The sequence below is a fragment of the Lithobates pipiens genome, unplaced genomic scaffold (assembly GCF_037356315.1).
Source record: "Lithobates pipiens isolate NorthernLeopardFrog02 unplaced genomic scaffold, aLitPip1_a1.2 Scaffold_28, whole genome shotgun sequence".
NCBI classification, from domain to species: domain Eukaryota; kingdom Metazoa; phylum Chordata; class Amphibia; order Anura; family Ranidae; genus Lithobates; species Lithobates pipiens.
The window spans coordinates 61,206,667-61,212,731 of NW_027507789.1; positions in this window are offsets into that span (position 1 = coordinate 61,206,667).

Consider the following 6,065-nt stretch of genomic DNA (forward strand, 5'->3'; position numbering starts at 1 on the left):
TACTACCCCACTGACGCAATTTACTGCTCTACTGACACTGTCCACTGCCCTACTGACACCATTTACTACCCCACTGACGCAATTTACTGCCCTACTGACACTGTCCACTGCCCTACTGACACCATTTACTGCCCTACTGACACCATTTACTGCTCTACTGACACTGTCCACTGCTCTACTGACACCATTTACTGCTCTACTGACACCATTTACCGCTCTACTGACACTGTCCACTGCTCTACTGACACCATTTACTGCTCTACTGACACCATTTACTGGTCTACTGATACTGTCCACTGCCCTACTGACACCATTTACTGCTATACTGACACCATTTACCGCTCTACTGACACTGTCCACTGCTCTACTGACACCATTTACTGGTCTACTGACACTGTCCACTGCTCTGCTGACACTGTCCACTGCTCTGCTGACACTGTCCACTGCTCTGCTGACACTGTCCACTGATCTACTGACACTGTCCACTGATCTACTGACACTGTCCACTGATCTACTGACACTGTCCACTGATCTACTGACACCATGTACTGCCCCACTGACACCATTTACTGCTCTACTGACACTATACACTGCCCTACTGACACCATTTACCGCTCTACTGACACTGTCCACTGCCCTACTGACACCATTTACCGCTCTACTGACACTGTCCACTGCTCTACTGACACAATTTACTGCCCTACTGACTGACAGTGTCCAATTTTAAGGTAGGCTATTGTAACTGACATTTCTTTTATTAATCAAATCATATTTTATGGGTACACTAAATGCTTTTGTTTTATTTAATCATGCCCCTTTAAGACCCTCCACTGTTAATGCAATTTGGCTATAGCAACTGTTCACTGTAGCACACTTCATTACTACTCTTTTTGGGTAACCCAAGGTATTTTACAATCCTATAGCGTGTACTACAAAAAAATTGCCATGCGCCGTGAAAATGTTCGGGTTTGGCTGGAAGAAAAGGTGGCAACCCTATTATGACTGCCTATCTCATTTCTTGAGGTGCTAATATGGCAGGGCAGTACAACCCCCCCCCCCCCAAATTACCCCATTTTGGAAAGTAGACACCCTAAGGAAATTGATAAGAGGCATGTTGAGCCCATTGAATATTTTATTTTTTTGCCTCAAGCGATTGAATAATGACAAAAAAATATATATATATTTTTTTTACACAAAGTTGTCACTAAATGATATATTGCTCACACATGCCATGGTTATATGTGGAATTGTACCCCAAAATACATTCTGCTGCTTCTCCTGAGTACGGGGATACCACATGTGGTCGACTTTTTGGAAGCCTAGCCGCGTACGGGGCCCCGAAAACCAAGCACCGCCTTCAGGATTTCTAACGGTATACATTTGTAATTTCCCTCCTCACTACCTATCACAGTTTTGAAGGCCATAAAATGCCAAGATGGCACAAAACACCCACAAATGACCCCATTTTAGAAAGTAGACACCCCAAGCTATTTGCTGAGAGGCATGTTGAGTCCATGGAATATTTTATATTTTGCCACAAGTTGCGGGAATATTGCAAACTTTTATTTTTTTTTTATTTTTTTTTCACAAAGTTGTCACTAAATGATATATTGCTCACACATGCTATGGGCATATGTGAAATGACACCCCAAAATAAATTCTGCTGCTTCTCCTGAGTACGGGGATACCACATATGTGGGACTTTTTGGGAGCCTAGCCGCGTACGGGGCCCCGAAATCCAAGCACCGCCTTCAGGCTTTCTAAGGGCGTAAATTTTTGACTTCACTCCTCACTACCTATTACAGTTTTGAAGGCCATAAAATGCCAAGATGGCACAAAACCCCCACAAATGACCCCATTTTAGAAAGTAGACACCCCAAGCTATTTGCTGAGAGGCATGTTGAGTCCATGGAATATTTTATATTTTGCCACAAGTTGCGGGAATATTACAAACTTTTTTTTTTTTCCACAAAGTTGTCACTAAACGATATATTGCTCACACATGCCATGGGCATATGTGAAATGACACCCCAAAATAAATTCTGCTGCTTCTCCTGAGTATGGGGATACCACATGTGTGGGATTTTTTGGGAGCCTAGCCGCGTACGGGGCCCCGAAAACCAAGCACTGCCTTCAGGATTTCTAAGGGTGTAAATTTTTGATTTTACTCCTCACTACCTATCGCAGTTTTGAAGGCCATAAAATGCCAAGATGGCACAAACCCCCCCCCTAAATGACCCCATTTTGGAAAGTACACACCCCTAAATTTAGGGGTACACTAGTGAGACTCACAGGTAAAAAAGAACCTAGGCTGTCAGCGACTGTATCAAAACGCTACAAAAAAACCCGTTAGCGATCGCAGGGATCAGGCCTGACTCTGCGAACGCTGCAGTTATGTGTGTTGTGTTTTGTAAGTGACAGTGATCGATCGATACTGCACTTGGGTGGGCTGGGCTGGGCTTGGCGGAGGGGCTAAACGCAGGTGCTAGCAGGTATCTGGGCTGATCCCGCTAACAATGCATTTTGGGAAACCTAAACTGCTGGCGACGCTGATATAGATCTGATCAGATACTATATTACTAAGGGAGGTGTATGCTTTGTGCGTGGGTGTTAGCGGTACTGGCACTAACCTGACGCTGCCTGGGGCAACGCAGACCCTATCTGACCCTCAAACTTATATCACCCGCTGGGTGATCAGGGGGTTAAACCTTTATTAGGTAATAAATGGCGGGTGCCCTGAAACTATAAAAAAATAACTTATCAACCAGCGTCACCTGTAACTGTTATATGGTGATCACTGGTGAAAGGGTTAACTAGGGGGCAATCAGGGGGCTTTATGCGGTAGTATATGGGGGTCCCTGGCGCTATAAAAAGCTGCGGCGAACCTAAATACCTACCTGCCTAACTAGCGTCACCTGTGACACTAATACAGCGATCAGAAAAACGATTGCTTATTAGGCTAGGTTCACACTGGAGCGATGCGGGAACGCCACGAATCTGCGGCGGGTTCCCGCATCACACTGCCCTATGCGAACTGCTGGGAGTGTCAGTGAAATGTTAATGACACCCCCAGATCAGTTCGCATATCGCAGTGCGATCTGCAAACTCGGACAGGAATGGTGTGTGAACACCCATGCGATCCGATTCTGCTGCGGACCAAAAAAAGGGTCCCGTGCGAGTTTGCGGCGGGTGCGGCGGGTGCGACGCGAATTCAGCCATACTATCTGTATGGCTGAACTCGAATCGCACAGAGATCGGATGTGATTTGCACTGCAGTGCAGTGCGAATCACATCCGTTCTCATAAACCGCTGCAATGTGAACCCAGCCTTAGTGACACTGGCGACGGGGGGTGATTACGGGGTTAAACCTTTATTGGGGGGGTTAGGGGGGTACCTTAGAACTAAAGGGGGCTAACCCTAACTGCCCTAACAGTTATTACAGTCACAAAGGACACCAATGCAAAAAAAATAAAAATTTTTTTTAAAAAAATGCAATTGGTGTCACTGTGACTGGGGGTGCAGGGGTGATTGGGGGGGGTGATCGGGGGGTGAAGGGGGGGTGAGAGTGTGCCTGGCATGTTCTACTGTGTAGTGTAGTGTTGGTGCAACTCACCGATCCTCTCTCCTCGGTGCCGGAACGAAAAATACCGACACGGAGGAGAGATTACATCACTTCCTCTGCCTGTGTTTACATTACAGGAGAGGAAGTGATGTCATGCTGCACTTCCATTCGTCAGGAGCGAGCGCGAGGGGGTGGCCATGAATGAATGGCCGCCCCCTCATCCCGGATCGCTCCTGAACGGATTCCGACCGCCGCTGGCACCGCAGGTACGCCCATATGCCTGCCCGTGCCATTCTGTCGACGTACATCGTCGTGCGGCGGTCGGCAACTGGTTAAGTACTTGCTACATAATAATCTGTCCTTACTTAAGATGGTCTTCGCTAGAGATGCTAGAGGGGTGTCTTTCAAAATGATTTCTCAAGAAAATAGAACATGGAGACATGGTTGGATTGGTAAGTTTGTTTTGAAAATCAAAAAAAAAAGAATGAAATCAGTTTGTGATGCTCAGATACAGTTTAGTTCCATTTTAAAATGGTATTAAACCCAAAAGCAAAAATATAATATATTGCAGCTTACCAGTTATTAGATGTGGTGTCTGCATTAGTTTTCTTTTTTCTTCACCTGGTGATCAGGCCAGTAACCCATCCCTGTCTCAACCCTCTGACACTTTTTCTGGACAGCTTGGTCTGTTACAGGAAGTTGAAAAATAACAGACAAACTGGCCGGATAACCAGATGAAAATTAAGGAAAACAAATTTAAACAAAAGAAAACAAATTCGGTCACCACATCCAGGAAGTTGCAACTTAAAGCGGACCTCCACCCTGAAGTGGAAGTTCCGCTCATCTGATCCCTCCCCCGGTGCCACAATTGGCACCTTTCAGGGGGGAGGGGGGTGCAGATACCTGGATGATCCAGGTATCTGCACCCACTTCCGGGACAAGCTAGCCGCAGATGCAGCCGCTACACCCCCCCCCCCCCCCCCCCCCGTTGTGTTCTCACACAGTTCCCAGGACACAGCGGGGACCAGTGGAGACACGCAGTGCGACTCGCGCATGTGCAGTAGGGAACCGGGCAGTGAAGACGCAATGCTTCACTTCCCGATTCCCTGACAGAGGATGGCAGCGGGGGCAGCGGAGAGACGGGCGATTGCTCGTCAACTGCCGCCGACATCGCTGGACCCTGGAACAGGTAAGTGTCAATTTATTTAAAAAGTCAGCAGCTGCAATATTTGTAGCTGCTGGCTTTTAATATTTTTTTTTAAAGGTGCAGCTCCTCTTTAATGCATTTTTGTTTTGGGGTTTAGATATCCTTTAAAGCCCATCTCCAGCCTCCATGTAGAGGGGGACAGAGTGGGGTGGGGATGGGTGTAGTTCTGGAGCCTAGCTGGTATGGATGACAGATGGTGGTTTCTGACCAGCTTGGGTTTTTTTTTTTTGATTTATGCTTGCCTAGGTGGATGCTGCAACTGTCCCCTAGGTGAGACAGTGCGCCTCTAACACTGAGAACGAAGTGATCGAACAACACCGATCACTTGGTTCTTACAGTTCCCCCGAGCAGAGAGCTCTCTGCTCTGCCTCCTCTTCGCTCACTGGAGAGCTGGGCTGTGGAGGGGTGGGAGCGGTCAGTTCAGGATCTCAGCGGCTCCCTGAGAGGCTAAAACAAGTGTGGGCCCAGGGATCTGGAGGAATCCGGACTCCATGGTCATGATGAAGCCAAGCCTGGACTGACTCTGTGGACTTCAGTCTGCTCTCTGCTGAATGGGCTTTGGCTGTACTTCTCCTTTAAACAGGAAGTTGGGAGCTCATTAGATTCCTAGCAAACCAACAGTTTTTTTTCCTGCACTTAGCAAACAGAGAATAAGGCCAATGCAGTGGCGGCTGGTGCTTAAAAATTTTTGGGGGGAGCAAAACATTTTGAAAAAAAATCATCAATTGTAGCCACTGTGCCCATCAAACGTAGCCACTGTGCCCATCACACGCTGCCACTGTGCCCATCAAATGCTGCCACTGTGCCCTCAAATGCTGTCAGTGTGCCAAAATGCTGCCAATGTGCCCATCACATGCCGCCAGTCTGCCCATCATATGCTGACACCCTGCTACCACCCTGAAAACCCCCCCTGCGGATGGATCGTGGGACACACTGGCCCGCTCACACAGCCGCCACCCCTCCCCCCCGCTGATGGATCGTGGGACACCACTATGCAGGAGGCACTTACCTTGGTAAGGTGTCCTCTTCTCCGGAATTTCCTCTCCAGTGAGCTTCCTCCGCTCTGTCCCACTTCTGCCAAAGCGCTGAGCATTCAATATGGTTACCTGGCACTTTGACCAATCAGGAAAGAGGTCTCACTGACCTGCCTCCTGATTGGCGTGGAGGCAATGAAAACTTTTTACCCCATCCTCCAGGTCATTTATGAACAAATTAAATAGGATTGGTCCCAGCACAGAAACCCTGTTCTATCAGGTTGAAGGTCAGGACTCTGTGCAGGCCAGTCAAGTTCCTCCA